Source organism: Amphiura filiformis, chromosome 13 (assembly GCF_039555335.1).
Source record: "Amphiura filiformis chromosome 13, Afil_fr2py, whole genome shotgun sequence".
Taxonomy (NCBI): domain Eukaryota; kingdom Metazoa; phylum Echinodermata; class Ophiuroidea; order Amphilepidida; family Amphiuridae; genus Amphiura; species Amphiura filiformis.
The window spans coordinates 43292870-43310886 of NC_092640.1; the positions used below are offsets into that span (position 1 = coordinate 43292870).

Below are 18017 nucleotides of genomic sequence, written 5' to 3' on the forward strand. Positions count from 1 at the left end.
TATAGCTATTGGATTCAATAGAACATTCTGAACAATCCCCAGCGACCATCAATGTAAAATAAATTTATTATAATGATCAACATCTGTCTGATTTGGCTTAATCACCTAATGTTCAATTTACCATGAGGCATTTTGTAAATGCTCTATAAAGCATAAACATATTCAGGCAGGTCGGAGGGTGGAGGTAAGCATAACCTAGCGGCGCAGTGCTTGCACTAAAATATTGAGACAAATAAAGCTGACACAAAAGAGGAATGATATATGTGTTACATAAAGGAGATCCCAAGGTTTGATAGAATGGGTGTCATATCCACCTCATGTGCATGATTTTTCTCAGGAGGGGGTAAACACCTAAAAATTTTGTTTTTATATGTTTTGACCTTAACTCAGGACCTGCAAGACCTTTGGAAATATAAATGTGTCTATCCATGGCTCATTTCATATAAAATCAATGCATTAACCCTAACACCCAAAAATCTTACAAAATCTTACGATGAAAAAATCTGCGCATGCATGAATCCCAGGGTTGCGATGACGCAATCACCCTAAGTGTTATATGCGCACAGAATTGCTGGCCGGGCAGCAATAACCCGTGTAGCTACCGGTCCGTGATCGTGTGCTTGGCATGCGAGGGGTCAAAGGTTCGAATCTCGGGGTGCCAAGTCAAAATTCTTCTTCTCCTTGACTTTTTCGGATCTTCTTTGACTTCCGATCCCAAAAGCAGGGTCCAGTGTTAGGGTTAACTAAGATGTATTTTTCCAGATTAGAGCCTACCCTAACCCTAACACCCAAAAATCTTACAAAATCTTACGATGAAAAAATCTGCGCATGCATGAATCCCAGGGTCTGCGATGACGCAGTGTTAGGGTTAATGTTAAGAAGTACATTGCAGTTTTAGTTTAATGGCTAAAACTGAAAAAAAAACCATCATATTCCCCTTTAAGCTGTATTGATATGATGGTATTTGCTATGTAAATATAATAATAAAGCAGTTTCTGTATATCAAAGACCTTTGTCATTTAACTGAAATAATACAGCTGTATCAAAATGATTGGTACCCATCAGTTTTCACATGATTATGGACAAGGCTGCCACATCAAAATGCAACATAAAATCCACCTAATTTGTTGATTAATGGGAGCGATTGCCACATAGGGTGCAACTGTACTACTTTTATTACAAGACTGCCCAACCCTAAACCCTAACCCTAACCTCCATAAACGAGGAATGGACTCAAGTCCAGCAAGTTGCACCCTATTTGGTAATTGTACCGGTTAATGTTATAAGAGATGAAAACATTCTAAATTCTGGTCATTTTGATCAAGTTGATCCAATGTTGCATTTGGAAGAAGCAGGAGTTGACAATAACCATCAAAAGTGATGGGTACCAACCATTTTGATAAGCTTGTATCATTAAGAGAATTGGATGAATCATAAGAGAAACTATATTAAAACAGTTAGTGGGCACAAACAGGCCAACCAGAGCGCTGTTGTGTTTTGATGGGAAATGGTTAAGTATGGAAGATAAAAGTTTTTGAAAGTACAGGGTGGTTTAAAAAAAGAAAACCCACTTTTTGGACAGTCATCTTTGTTACCTACGTATTACCAAAAGCTGATATCAAACAAGGAACAAAAATCTATTCTGGTGATGTGTATTAACACTATGCATTACATAGTATGCAACTTATGATGTTTTCCCCTGGTTTTTACCATTTCCAACTTCACAACTTATCCAGTATTATTATAAGACTCAAACAGTTGTCTTAACGCATGCAGGGTGATGTTGTGTAACAATCATCTAATCTAACCAGAAAATCAATTTGTATCATCATTATTTTGATTTTTATGTGTAATTCCTGACAACAGGGATAAAATTGCTAAAATCAGTTAAAATCAGCCGTTTTTGGGGCCAGAGTATATTGATTTTGACTGAAAATTGTTGAAAAAAATTCAGGACATTTTCAAAATAATTTTGCAAAAAAAATAATAAATTTTTTACCAAATTGTCAAACTTTGGGTGATATTTTAGGGTGATTTTTGTAGTTTACAGAAAAATGAATTACAAATTACTTTTTTTTTGCGGGCTAAGGGGGTGGGGGTGCACAGCATTATGTGGCACTGACCACTGACAACATTCAAGGCAGAGGTAAAATGACCCAACATAGAAGATGATTCCCATGTGAAAAGATCTACTATCCCTGCATCAGCAACTCTGATCCAGGCACAGATCAGAAGAGAAAATATTACGGTATAACCCCAAAGTACATTGTATTTTAAAGGGACATTCCAAGATTTTCACTATTTGTGCAAATTTTGTTCTATGGAGCCCCTTTATAGAAGAGAGTACCTCTAGAATTAATTTGACATTACTTTAATTTGGTCTTTTAATATTGAGTTTTAAAATGATTCAATGATTTTACAATCCATTGACTCATTTGGGATATGTGCAGATTAAAATAAAAGCCCATAATTTGAAAACAATTCAGAGTTAAAATTTAAAACCAGTTTATTAGCATTATAGGGTAAAAAGGGATTAACTTGACACACATCTTTGTGAAGTGTTAACATTCTTTAGAAAATGACCCATTTGACCTTTGATTAACCTTTGCCCTAGTGCTAGCATAAATATGTTTATTTTTTCATAAACAACATGATATTTTAGGTCTAAAATTTAACAGATGAGAAAAATATTTCACCTGATACCAGAATCTGCATTTTGATGGAGTCAAGTTTGGGAGAGGCTGTACATCGGGTCACCCACCTTTAAATGTTAAATGTCAACATTATGATCTTTTATCATATCACTCTTTGCAAAACTTAATCTTTGGACTTGAATATGGGCTTAAACAAATAATTGATGAAAATACAACATGTATAAAGGTGAACTTTACTAGGGATCTGTTTTATGCTATGACTTTTTATCACAAAAGAGTTGTGACCATGGAATTGTAGTTGTAGGTCAATACAATTGTTGTTATTTCCCTGCATGCTGCATGGACAAACAAAAGGACACTTTTGTATTTTGTAGTTGTATATGACTAATGAAGCATTTATGCTGAACCTGGGGTATTGTACATATTGGAACCAATGACCTATTGAGCTCAATTGGTCCTTGCCTAATGAACAGTGTGTGTATGGTACATTGTATAGTAAAGAGCTGTTAAGGTTGGCTTCGGAACGCACATGTGTGTGTATTATAGTGTCACTGTTGTGTGTTGTATGGTTTCTACAAGCTATTTGCTACAGCTGTGTGTCATCAACTATAATTGTATGGTGTGGCATGTTTCTGATGTTTGGATCTTTTAGCTGCAACTGTACAATGTAGTGCCACAAATAAAAGCTTGTTTTCACCATGCTTTGGGAGTTCTGTGTGACCAGTTGCATTGTTTATGCCTATACAGCTACATTTTGTATAGCTATTGACAAACAACCAGAGATCTACAAAATGAATTAAATATTCATCTGCATGCATTCTAAATATAACTTGTATTGCTGCACCAAATTGATTTCATCTCTTTGGAAGAATAAATTCACAGTACATTTATTGATTTACCTAAAACGTTGAAGTTGTGACTGCAGGGGAACGTTTTATCCAGCCAGGTCACGCTGATGAAGGTTAGCTAAGGTTATGGTTCCATTATAGTATTTATGAATGAAGTATGCAAAGTCTTTGGATAGCGGAGTGATTACTGATTGTGTTCAAGTAGTATATTAACCATAGACTTTACAGCTGAGCGATCAACTTAACTTTGACAAGTAAATAACTTTGTTCATATCATCAGCAAAGATATGTGCAACTGGTTGGCATGGTTGGCGATCGACCTGTGTAATAATTACAGCGGTGAATTACATGTAGCGCATAAACAAATTGAGGTATTCTAGCAACTTTTTTATCCAGCCAGGTCACGCTGATGAAGGTTATATCTAAGGTTGTGGTTCCATTATAGTATTTATGAATGAAGTATGCATGCAAAGTCTCAGGAAGCTTCAGGATAGCGAAGTGATTACTGATTATTGTGTTCAAGTAGTAATCATAGACTTTACAGCTGGGTGATCAACTTAACTTTGACAAGTAAATAACTTTGTTTCATATCATCAACAAAGATATGTGCAACTGGTTGGCATGGTTGGCGGCCGAGTTGTAACAATTACAGCGGTGAATTACATGTAGCGAATAGACAGATTGAGATATGCTAGCAATTTTGCTCTCTGGTATAGTATGCCATGTGGTCTGATCACAGTTTTGACCCTGCCAGAATGATTCTCTGTCTGTGTGTTGTTTGGATGAACATGTTAGCATACATAACCATCTACCGTCTTTCCGAGTTCCAATCCACATTTGGGACTCTTCTGAAAGCGCATACAATGTCAGATCTTATGTTTGGACTGTGTTGTTTAGTGGATTCTTTCAGACTGATCGGTAAGCAGCATATAGACATCAGAATGTGCAATACATTATCTTACGGACTCAACATCGCCCTCGGCATCAGTATTATAACCCTCACATGCATCAGCTGGGATCGGTTCTACGCACAGACTTACCCAAGAAATTATCGTAGCATTATGACTCGTCGTAAGGTCTTCGTATTTGTAGTGATGTCGTACATAACATGCGCTATTTGTTTTCTGCCTTCGCTACTTGGTTTTGAAGTTGACGACCACCCGCCGAAAAGCTGTGTGACACATTGGCAAGATTATTCTTCACTGAGTTTCTCCGTCCTTTTACTCCTTATGATTGGTAACCTAACGATAACAGCAACCTGCAGCTTCTTCACTATAAAGAAATCTGTTAATGATGAATTACCATCAGATAAATCACACCAATGTAGAACTTGCACCTGCGACTTTGATAAAAGAAGCGGCAAAATTTTTCTCGGAGTAACAGTCATGTTTTACACCATGTGGTTTCCTTTTATAACACTGATGTTTATATTAATTTTCACCGATGTGTCGATTGTCGATCATGTTAATCAATATATTTTTTAATTTAGGGCTTGGATCGTCCGTTATCAAGTTAGCGGTTTACGTCAAATGGTTGCCTGTATTTGGGAGTGGGTTTATGGGCTCCTGTTTTAAGATGGCAAATAAATGTTATGATTGTTGCTTTCCAGAGAGAGCTGCTGATATCTTGGTTACAGATAGAATTAATAATAATCTGGCTAGGTTTAACAGTCGTTTTGAACCAGCTTGGGCTTGATATAACCAGGTTTAACAGCTGCTTTGAACCAGTTATGGGTAGTTTGAATATCATTAATCTTGCCAGCCAGTATTAGCAGCCACTTTGTTGAGCTTGAGATGACCAGGTTGTACAGCTAATTTAGCTTAATTTGAACCCTGGCCCCCAACTCAACACAAAATTTGACAACCATGAGAGTTACCAAATTGCGCGGAAAAGGGGTTATATTTTTACCAGTAGCAAGGACCTCGAAATTGGCAAAATAGGGGTATTTAATTTGCACTGTCCATGAAATTTGACAGTGAAATCAGCAAAATAGGGGTATTTAATTTGCACTGTCCGCGAAATTTGGATAAAAGGGGTACTTGGGAAAATCTAGAAATTTTATGTCAATATTTTGTATCATTGATAAGGGTGTTTGAAATTCTAGTCATTGAAAACCACAAAAAGGGGTTGTTTTTGGCCAAATTTTGTCCTCGATTTTGCATGAAAAAGGGGGTAAATTGATGAAAAATCATTGCAAAAGGGGGCTTTTGAAAGATTTGGTAACTCTCATGGTTGTCAACTTTTGTGTTAAGTTGGGGGCCACGATTTGAACCAGGTCATCTGATCCACTCTGACCAGAGTCGGAAATGTTTAAAATTGAGTTTTACCATTACTACCTTGCTTAGGGGCTATACAATGATTTCGGGGGGGGGGGGGGGGAAAATTTGCAAACAGTGTACCAAAAAATGCTTGCCCCTCCCCCTCAACCTGCCCAAAACCGCTTGTCATCCCTAAATCTTTACCCCCCTCCCTTGCACATGCCAAATTTTAGGATCCTAATTTGTAAATCTTAAATGGTCTAGATGATACATTAAGTGTAGGCAGGAGTCTCATTTGGATATTAAAGCATTTCCGTTCGGTTTTCATAAGCCTTTTTAGAGGGTTTTAATTAAATGGTTCCTCATAAAATTAAAATTAAATTGCCTCCCCCCCTCGGCTTGCCAAAAATTGCTTCCCCTCTTTCTGTTGGCCAAAAAATTTATATTTCATATTTCAATCCCTTAATCCTCAGCATACATAGCTGGAAAGTTATGAAGTTTTTATTTGTCCATTTTCTTAAGTTGCAAACAGTGTACCAAAAAATGCTTGGCCCCCCCCCCAACCTGCCCAAAACCGCTTGTCATCCTAAATCTTTACCCCCCCCTTGCACATGCCAAATTTTAGGATCCTAATTTGTCAATCTTAAATGGTCTAGATGATACATTAAGTGTAGGCAGGAGTCTCATTTGGATATTAAAGCATTTCCATTCGGTTTTCTTAAGCCTTTTTAGAGGGTTTTAATTAAATGGTGCCCCATAAAATGTGTACCAAAAATTGCTCCCCCCCCCCCCCTCGGCTTGCCAAAAATTGCTTCCCCCCTTTCTGTTGGCCAAGAAATTTATATTTCAATCCCTATAGTCCTCAGCATACATAGCTGGAAAGTTATGAAGTTTTTTTATGTCCATTTTCTTAAGTTTTTCTTTGTTTCTTTTTTCGCCTCTTTTTGACTGTATGTCAGTTTCATTATTGCCGACTTTAGTCTGATTGGACCAGATCAGGTCACATACATCCTGGGGTCAATTTCACTAAACTTTCAACCCTTCGTAACTCAAGTAACTAGAAATGTCAACTTTCCAATACTAAACGTAACCTTACAAAGGGTTATAGTAAATTCCTAAACTTGTCTAGTGACTCAAACTTACTACTCGTCGTAAGTTACGGATGATATTGAGACTTGCGAAGCGTCATAAAGTTGAGTGAAATGGACCCATATAGGCCATTTGGTCTTTGCCCAAAAAACTTTGCCTTATCTAGAAAGCTGGTTACGCTTCTGGATGTAAATGGATGAACTGATAACTTTTTTTTATGTCATTGGTAAAAGTCTTCCATGATTACTCAAGTGCATTTTTTACTCGAATTGGTATGTTGTGTTTTGTGTATTTTCACAAAGCAGCTGAAGGGAGTATCCCATCATGCATTGCAACATATCTGCTTGATCCATAGCAAATGTATACAAAAAATTAGTAAGAGCCGCTTTAGGTATTGAGAGCTTTGGATAGTTTCACAATACTTTAGAGAAGTCATATTTTTTCAAACAAAAGTCTAAGCACCCCTAATTTTGAAGCGAGTAATTGAAAGTTGAAGTGAGGGATTTTGTATACATTTTCTATGGCATTAGCAGTACTATTATGGCTCCGCAAAGCATGATGGGATACTCCCTTCAGCTGCTGTGGTATTTTCATAAATAAATTTTTTTATACAGAAAGTTCTAAATTTGTAAAATATCCATGAAATGGATTGGTGATTTGCCAGAAATGATTGTTTACAGCTTTAAAAGTATTAGTACAGATTTTATTTTTGGTTGATCATAAAAAGTTTCTGCATTCCGCATTTCTGCATGGATAAGGCAAAAAAAAAAATGGTTTGTCTCAAAGCTCACGAGAAATTTAAAAACAAATGCGAAATGCGATTTTTTTTTTTTTTTTTTTTTTTTTATTCCCGACTTTTTTCCTGGTATTTTGAGAAAAAGTCTGATTTTCAAATCGATTTTTTCTGGAAAAAACTTTTTAAAAATTTTGAAATAAAAAAATTTCTGCATTTCTTTTTTTTAAATTTTATGATTTTACGTGAAATTTGAGACAAACCTTTTTTTTTTTTTTTACCTAAAAGGATATTGATTTCTGCATGGATAACTACGGATATAAACATTTATTTATTGAGCAAATTGCTGTGAGCAAAAAATGAGTGAGAAAAATTGAGAAAAGACTGGCTAAACATGGGTCGATTGTCAAGAAAATAAACATTTTTTTGTAAGATGTGGATGTGCTCTGTTCATTGAGGTACTTTTCGTCACTATCGACCCATGTTGCGCTATATAGCAAATCAGTACAGAAAATTGAAATGGAAGAAATGCATTGTGGGAAGTGTACAATATCTTCTCTGAGTGAGAGGTATGTTGGTGAAATATTTTCGAGGTATTATGATGAAAAATAGTGCTTGATTCCATTGTATGTTTTTGTCATTTGGCAATTTGAAAATTATTAATTTGTATTCTGCATAATCTATAAAGTTGACTTCAAATGAAAAAGAGAACATTTGTTTTTGCTCCCCCAGGAGAGAATCAATTTTTTTTTATCATGTCAAAGGTTTTGATAAATTATACATTGATAGTTGCATTAAATTGTTCAATTGGGTGAATGTATGTATGAGACAAAATAAAAGAATATAAATTTGATTTATGATATAGATTTGTAATGAATTTGTTTTTGCTATCAAAGTGCAATTTATGTTTTGACAAGCCTTAATGTACAATTTCCGTCTAATTTTAATTTCGAACTTTTCCCAAAGACATTAGAATCAAATGATAATAGTGTGAAAATTGTCCATGAAATGGTTTCAATTGGGCCTTTATTTTGAAAATGTGTCCAAATACTGAAGGGGGCACACACACCCCTGCATATGGAGAAAGAAGTGTTCATTTTGGCTTACATTCGTACACTTTTTGTTTTAAGCATGATCAAAACAAAAATGGTCCTCAAAATGGCTTCAATTAGGCCTTTATTTTGACCAAGTTTACAATTCAGAAGGGATACCCCCTGCATATGGATAAAAAATAATAAAATGACCAGTTGGCTTATGTTTTGGACTCCTATACACTTATTGTTTTAAGTAATGATAACAACAATAGTGTCAAAATGGTTCATGAAATGGTTTTTGATTTTGTTTTCAAATATAATCAGATCACGTAATAATAGTTGGAAAATGGTCCACAAAATGGTTTCAATTAGGCCTTTATATTGAAAATATTTCCAAATACTGAGGGTGTGCCCCTCCCCCCAACACCCCCTGCCTATAGATAATGAAGTAGCCATTTTGTGCCGCTCTGCAAAAATACTGCAAAAATACACAAAGTCAGGCACCGCTCTGCAAAAATTAGGGGGGGGGTGCGCTGGGTGCACCCCCCCCCCCTAAATCCACTCCTGTCCATACACTTTTTGTTTTAAGCAATGATCAAAACAAAAATGGTCCCTCAAAAAGATGCCTTTATTTTGACCAAGTTTAAGGGGGCATATCCCCCTCAGACACCCCCTGCATCGCTTTACGGCCATTCAAAAAGGTGGCAGCAAAAATTTTGAGTGTGCCCCCTTTCCCAAATTTCTAGATCGCCACTGATAGGTGGGTCCACGTTTGTTGGTGAAAACAAATGCCCACACATACACACCCACAACAGTAAGAATGAATTACGCCCTGTCGACTGCTCAGTGCCAGAATTTGGTAAGTGCAATAGTTGCCCTGTGAACATTTGGCAATTTACACAGTATACATGTATTGTACTCGTCTACACATGGCAACTATTGCACTTGCCCACTTCTGGCACTGAGCAGTCGATGTGTCTGGTTTCTGGAGCTCCTACGGGTGCTCAAGTCAAGTCAAGTCAAGTTAAACTTTATTAATCCATTTCTGGAAATTACATGCACATATGAGATCATAAAACTACATTATATATTAGAGAACAAGCATTATACAAAAACAGTTATTATAAGCAAAATGAAATTCAAGGTACTCCCTAGAAATGGAATGAAAACATAAATTAACGACGGTACTTCAAGTTATGATAAAAAATAGCTTGAGGAACAAATGAGTTCAGGTACCTGTCTGTATTTGCACGCGGCAGTTGCATACGACCAGATTTTGAGTATGGTGATATGACAAGCGATGGTGGAGTGGATGTTGGGGATCCTCCATCACATCGGTGAGCTTTTTCAACAAAAGATCAGTATACACTGTCTCGAAAGCCTGTCGTGGTGAGCCTATGATTCTACTAGCTTCTTTAATTACCCTTTCCACCCTCTGTCTGTCCCCTATGGTAATGTTCCTCCCCAACAAAGTAAACAATATCGCCAAACACTTGCTACAACTGAATCATAAAACAAAGCGAGAATACGAGAATTGACATGAAAGAAATTCAGTTTCCTGAAACAATACATGCGAGAGTTCAGTTTTTTTAACCATGTGATCAACATGTATATGCCAGTTCAGCTTGTCATCTATCATGATGCCAAGGTACTTGTATGATGACACACGCTCTCGTTACCTCCTTTTAAGACAACGGGACCTGGAGAGCGACTTTTAGAGGTTCTAAAGTCAACAACCATTTCCTTTGTTTTGGAGACATTTAGCTCTAAGTAGTTGGCATCACAGTAGTTGACAAACCGAACAAGCTGTTGTTGGTAAACAGTATCATCATCATAAGCAATTAGCCCAATCATGGCACTATCGTCCGCGAATTTAATAACAGGACATGCAGGGTCATTCGATCTAAAATCGGACGTGTAAATAGTGAATAAGAATGGTGCTAAAACTGTACCCTGGGGCACCAGTATTAGATGTAAGCATATGAGACAATGTACCGTTGGACGTAAGTCTGACATATTGAGAACGATTGGTTAAGTAATTTAAAATCCAGGCCATGAAAGAACTAGGCACGCTACTACTGTCCATTAATTTTTGAATCAGCAAGTGCGGTTGAATGGTATTGAAAGCGGACGAAAAATCAAAAAACATTGTCCTGACTGTGTTGCCAAACCTAGCAGTACCTTCGCAATGATGATACATTTTCTCCAACAAGAACAAAATAGCATCAGAACAACTACGATTACTTCTGTAGGCAAACTGCAGAGGATCAATGTGGTCTTGAACATAGTCGAACAATGCTTTCTTGAATAATCTTTCACACACTTTCATCGGAATTGATGTTAACGCGACAGGCCTAAGATCATTCATACAAGAGATGACAGATTTCTTTGGAATGGGGATTATGCAAGAACGCTTCCAGATATCAGGAACTAACTGCAATCTGAAAGACCAATTGAACATGATTGCAAAAATGTCCGCTAACTGTTCAGCGCACAATTTGAGCAATTTGGGTGTTATATTGTCTGGACCAGCTGATTTAGTGATGTTTAATTTTTGGAATTCATGACATACGTCATCACTAGACACTTCAAAAACACGACCATCGTGAAACACCATATTGCTCTCGAGAGTGGTGTGCAGGCTACTAATCTCAATACTGAAATCATGTTGGTCAAAACGGTTGTAAAAATCATTGAGATCATTAGCATATTCAACAGTCGTTTCAGGCAAGAAATTTCTTGAACTGGAAGTATTTGCATAACCACTAATAAGTTTCAAACCATCCCGGACCTGGTTCATGTTATTGTGCGTAAGCCTTTGTTCAAGTTTTGACCTGTAAGCCTCCTTTTCAACCCTAATAGTTCTTTTTAATTCCGTTTGAACCTCTTTCAGCTCTGTCTTGTTACCCTGACCAAACGCTTGTTTCTTCCTGTTAAGGTAGTATGAACGGCTAATCAAGCTTGCAGCAAAATAGCCACAATAGCAAATTGGAATTGTGTATTAATTTAAAACTTAGAACAAACTAAAGATAAGTCTTCACTCCACCTATTTTTTGAGTTTCATAAAAATTCTACCATTTCTTATGTATTTCTTTATTTTTTGAAAATTACCTAAATTTTTCCACATAATGATTTTTTTTGCCTACATGGAGTATGCTATGGTTTCCAAACTTTCAGGGATGGTGTATAAGCTTAATATCTAAATTCTCTCGCCAGCTTTTTTGGATAAAGTGTTTAATTTTTTAGAAAATTAATTTTTAAATTTTTGATTTTAGGGAATTTTAGAAACACCTATAACTTAAAATAGAAACACTTAATTAAAAAAAAGCTGGCGAGAGAATTTTCTAAATTTGATTACCTTTCATATGACACCTTGTTTGTTGAAATTGGACCTGTAGTTAGCTCTAAAAAAATTCTAGAATTTAGGTAATTTAGTGTTTCTAGAAAAAGTCAAGAAAATTGAAAAAAGTACTAACATTACCATTTTATATCTCCTTTGTTAAGGCCAATATCTTGGACAAAATTGCTGTCCTTTATTAAGTAGCATTTTTGCAATAAAATAAATTAAAAAACAGATTTATGCATTGGGTATAAAGGAGAGAAAATCACATTTAAACAAATTACTTGTTTTCAAAAATTAAGCTGATTTGAAGAACTTGGCAACATGCCAAAAACATGCCGTGTGCAAAGTCTATGGAGTTTTCCAATCACAAAAAATTACATAAGTCAAAAACGCTCTTTTGGAAAAAATTTTTCTCACCAATCTCCACATTCTGTATCATTTTCAAGCAAATCTGAGCATGACACCATAGCCGTTCATACTACCTTAATAACGTCCTTGACACTTTTTGTTATCCAAGGTTTGTTATTGGGAAACACTTTGACAGTTTTAATGAGTATTATCGAATCGACACAAAAGTTTATATAACAACTGACAGTTTCAGTGAATTCGTTTAGTCCGGGATTAGCATACATAAACATAATCCAGTCAGTACATTCGAATGATGCTTGTAATAACTGAACAGATTCTTCACTCCACTGCTTTATTGTCATTGTCTGTGGTCGTTGACGCTGAACAACTGGTCGATACTTTGGTGACAACAATACCAGGTTGTGGTCAGATTTACCCAGCTTTGGTTCTTGTTTGCAAACATATGCGTTTTCACATTCGAATAACAATAGTCAAGGGTAGCATTTCCGCGGGTAGTACAAGTAACATGCTGGTAGTACTGAGATGTGTTGTTTTTCAAAGAACCATGATTAAAATCCCCATCAATAATGAAAAGAGCGTCAGGTGAATTTCGCTCCAAGTCCTGAATTGCAGAAAACAGTTCTTTCTCAGCAGGTTTTGTTACCGATTTATCAGGGATATAGATGGTAGTGTGAATAACATGAGAAAACTCCCGCGGTAGATAGTAGGGACGTAAACTCACTGTCAAAATCTCAAGGTTAGGAGAACAGGCATGGCGTTTCAGAACAGCATTATTTGGGTGACACCAGTGTTCGTTAACATAAACGCAAACACCCCCACCTTTGGTCTTATTAGTGTTTTCTAGAATCCTATCACCACGGATCAGTTTAAAACCATCAATTGTAACATGCTCATCTTGATCAAGTTCAGTCAACCACGTCTCAGTAAAGGACATAATGGAGATGTTTTTATAGTCTTGGAAATAGCTCACATTAGCCGTTAGTTCATCGATTTTGTTGTTTAGAGACTGTACGTTTCCAATTATGAGGGAAGGCAGATATGGCTTGTCTTTACGGGAATGTAAACGTTTCCTTACCCCACCAGCTCTACCACGTTTCCGACGTCTTATTTCTTTGGGTATATTGTCCAGATTCAGTTGTACACTGGTCTTATTGTAGTTGGCACCAATGCTGCATAATTCGGCAGGTGTGTATACGATATGAGATGAACCATCAAGCGATTTTTGGCGGGCCGAGAGGGGGGGGGCAAGCGATTTTTGGCGAGCCGTTTGGAAATTTTACCCCCCCGGGGGGGCTCATAATTATTGCACAGCCCCTAATTTTGAGCCAAGCAACTGAGGTAAAGCAAAGAAAATTGAAATTTACTACCAGTGCGCGGATGTAGCCAATGCCTGTCACTCCGTCAGCATGGTCCTTTGACGGTGTACGACTGTCCCGCATGCCATGTGCGTAGTGTGTTATGAACATCGCATACGCGTTCAACTAAATAACATTTCCATCGTAATAATTATCCAATGGTTCCTGCGCTTTAAACAAAGTACATTAATCGAAAGTGAATCTATTGGTGACATTAGGAAGCGCCCTAAGGAAGCAATCTGGCATGATCCCAGGATTGAAGAAGCGAGGAGAGAACTACAGCAAGCGCAACTTGTGGACAGCCAAGAAGTTTCAAGCATGTCAAGATCTGAACTGCAGTCTAAGAAGAATCATCTGAGAAAGGTTTATGAAGAGGCAAACAAGCAAATCCTTAAAAGAAAGATCAAGGAGGTGGAGAATTGTAACATCAACTGCCAGCATAAGGCAGCCTGGGACCTCATCAATGAAGTTAGTGGGCGTAAATCTGCTAAAAAAGGCCAAATAAAAGGGGACACGCAAGGCGAAAGACTGAATGCTTGGTTCCAACACTTCCAGCAACTACTTGGAGACCCACCAGATGTAACCGATGAGCATGAAGCCATAGATCAAGTATACGAAGAGTTCAACATGCGAACTGATGCTTTTGATCAGGTTGAATATGACACTGCCAAAAAAGACATTTCAGAAGGGAAAAGCACCGGTGAGGATGGGATTCCACCTGAAGTCCTAAAACGCTGCAACCTTGATGACATAGTCCTCAACTTCTGCAACGAGGCATTGATGAATGGAAAGAAACCTGACCAGTGGTCAATTCTCAACCTCATACCAATCCCCAAAAGTGGAGATTTAAGAGAAGGGAAGAACTACAGGGGAATATGTTTGTCATCCATCGTAGCAAAAACATTCAACAGGCTGCTACTCAATAGGATTAAGCCCTTACCTTGACCCGGTCCTGAGATTCAACCAAAATGGTTTTCTACCTGGGAGATCTACGGTGTCACAAATACTTGCTCTAAGGAGGATAATTGAGGAAGTCAAGAACAACAATCTCAATGCAGCAGTAATATTCATCGATTTCAAGAAGGCATTTGATACCATCCACCGTGGGAAAATGCTTGACATAATGAGAGCATATGGAGTCCCAGAGAGGCTAGTGGCTGCCATAGGATGCATGTACCATCATACTATAGCTCATGTCACACCACCTGATGGTGTCACTAAGGATTTTGAGATCCAAGCAGGAGTTCTGCAGGGAGACACTCTGGCACCATTCCTCTTTATCGTAGTCCTTGATTATGTTCTAAGGAAGGCTATGGAAGGCAATGAAGAGCGACTTGGCTTTACTCTGGAGCCCAGGAAAAGTAGGCGAATAGGCCCACGCACAATCACAGACCTGGATTTTGCAGGCGATATTGCTTTTCTAGCTGACAACCTCAAAGACGTGCAAGAACTGTTACATCTTGTTGAAGCTGCTGCACAGAAAGTGGGACTAGGAATGAATGCCAAGAAGACCAAGGCAATGCTGTACAAGGAAAATCTGTCTTCAATAAAAACACTGGACGGAAGCGAATTGGAGATAGTACAAGACTTCAAATATCTAGGTGCATGGACTGCCAGTAATGAGAAGGACTTCAACATCAGAAAGGCACTTGCTTGGAAAGCATGCAACAGCATGGACAAGATCTGGAAAAGTAATCTACCAAGAGATCTAAAGATCAAGTTGTTTACCACCACTGTAGAATCGGTACTAACATATGGCGCTGAAACATGGACAATAACAACCAAAATGAGAAAAGCTATGGATGGCTGCTATACCCGTCTCTTGCGGAAGGCACTAGATATCTCATGGCAAACTCACACCACCAACAAAGAACTATATGGGAATCTGTTACCAATCTCCGAGAGGCTCAGGATTAGAAGGTTAAAGTTTGCAGGGCACTGTGCAAGAATGTTCTTATGTGGCAGCCCAAACATGGAAAACGAACAAGAGGTGCACCCAAGAAGGATTATATTAAGATGCTGGCAGATGATACAGGATTAACAGGCCCAGACATCAAGAATTGTATGCTTGACAGAGCAGTTTGGAGAGCCATTATGGGAGTCCGACTACAAGAGTCGACATAAGCAAGTAAGCAAGTAAGCAACAATCGTGTAAAAAAACAGAATTTTGAAAAAATTTGAGGGTGCCCTCCTCAGCAAATATTTGGCTTTAAATGGTTTGCCTATAGTATCATGAAATGAAATGAACACTTACTGGAGTCTTGTTCCTGTATTATTTTGTATGGTTTTTGTCTTTAGCCAAATGTCCCAGTTAGCATGGTAAGAAGGGAAATCTAGAAATAGTATTTCAACAGAAATTTTCAATCTTGTCACAATTTCAATTGGAAATTTGAACATTGGTATAACATGCACATATAACATAGGCCTATTAATGCATTCAAGTGATGCACTCATTGTGAAATGATTTTTACCATGCTGATATATAAATGGGTAGTAAGTAATTAAAGCCATATTGTAACATTTCCATAAAAAATAGATTTGTATTTCTTTTCCATTATGTTAGCTTGTACTGTCAGATATGTCCCCTATAGTTTTGATATTTACAGGGTATGTTAGTTTAATAAAGTACTTACAATCGTGTAAAAAAATAGAATTTTGAAAAACATTGAGGGTCGAGGTTGAAGATGTCCTCCGCAGCAAATGTTACAATATGGCTTTTATTGATTTATTCATGAACCATGTTATAATGAAACATATAACAATGTTCAGCAACCATCAGGATCGGCCATGCCTTGTTTTGACATCGTATCTACAGTGTATGTATATCTACTGGATGTTGCTTCTCAATACCACCTGTTGGCAGATACTGTTATGGACACTTTTAATGAAATAAAAAGGAGTTGGAATAATGGTAGCAAAATGACAGATATGTTCCCCTGGAAATGCCCCTCTTTGTACCACGGTTGTTTGATGTGACCATTTATTAGTTTTTCAAACAAAACATCATGTACAACCCAATTTTAGGCTTAAACAGCTTAAAGCGGTATCATACTAATGTATACAGATGCTTTTGAGTCATTTTCAACTTTAATTTCCCCTTATTTACAACATTATTCACTTTCATAGCATTTTTTAAAGCTTTTTCGGATATAAAATGTATCTATTTATGACAAGATTGGTGGCGCTATTTAGATACTGGAAATTACTCTTTCAGGCTTTTAATAAAAATATGTTAAATAGCACCATCTATAGTTTGCATTTTCTTAATAATGAAGCCAATTCTATATATATCAAACAACCGTGTTGTGGACTGTGCAGCTCTGAAAGACCCATGAAGTTTAGTCCGAATAATCAGACCCAGAACAAAATATTAATTTCTGACATGATCGTGTTCTGGGTCTGAACTGTTTCCATTCGAAATCTTGATGCCAAATTGGACAAAAGAAGCAGATGGTCCTACTTCACAGTTTTTTAATCCCCTATTCATGTTGCGTAAATCACTCTATTATGGACCATCCTTTTGATACTTGAGTATTTGGACAAGCGGAACAGTTTTGACAGGACCTTTGTCTACCTCTCTGTTTGTAAACAAATGAGGAGGTCGAAATTGTCCTCCTCGGCGAATACGAAAGGCAGCATAATAGTACGGCACTACATGAAGTTATAAACCAGCATAGAGTGCTAAAAGGCCCTTAATTTTGATCATTTCATCTGTAGTAAAAGAAGACCCCCCAAATTGCCCATTCCTCTCATTTCTGTTGTTTTTTCAAGGTGATTTTTAACCAGAAAGTCATGAAATTCAATCAACGAAAGTCCTTTTTGTTAGGAGGGAGGGGTCAAAAAGTCTGATTACGTTTGTAAAAACTAGTTAAAATGTCGGTCATAGTCGGCTTTTCGAAATTTCGCACAAACGTTTCAGGGAGAGAAGGAGTGGGTCAGCTTTTGTTTTTTGGATGTCATGAAACTTGGTTTGTTCCCTAAGACAAATTTGCCATCAACATTCTCTTCTGAATCATGAATTGCTGAGGGGCTTCACACTGGGGTTCAATTCCCCATGACCGCACCAGTTACAAGTACGATGCTATGACCACGCCTTGTTAACTTTAACTAAATTAGTATTCTATACCTATTGGTAGCTGACGTAGATGGCGCTGTTTTGGCAAAAATCATGAGGAAAAACCTGTTGAATTCGGCACCTTGGAGATGAATTTTTAACAAAAGATAAAGTGACATCATAAAGGTATTTTGATTGTATCCAAGGTTGTAGAAACATCAGGAATGATGTAAAACAGTCAAATTAAGAAAGAAATTAAGTTATATTTATCAAAAATGGT

General features: G+C 37.3%; 1 protein-coding gene across 1 annotated transcript in view; it reads left to right on the top strand.

Annotated features, from left to right (window-relative positions):
- Positions 1-18017, top strand: part of LOC140167686 (uncharacterized) — a 48725-nt gene that overhangs the window by 21595 nt on the left and 9113 nt on the right. The window lies entirely within an intron of this gene.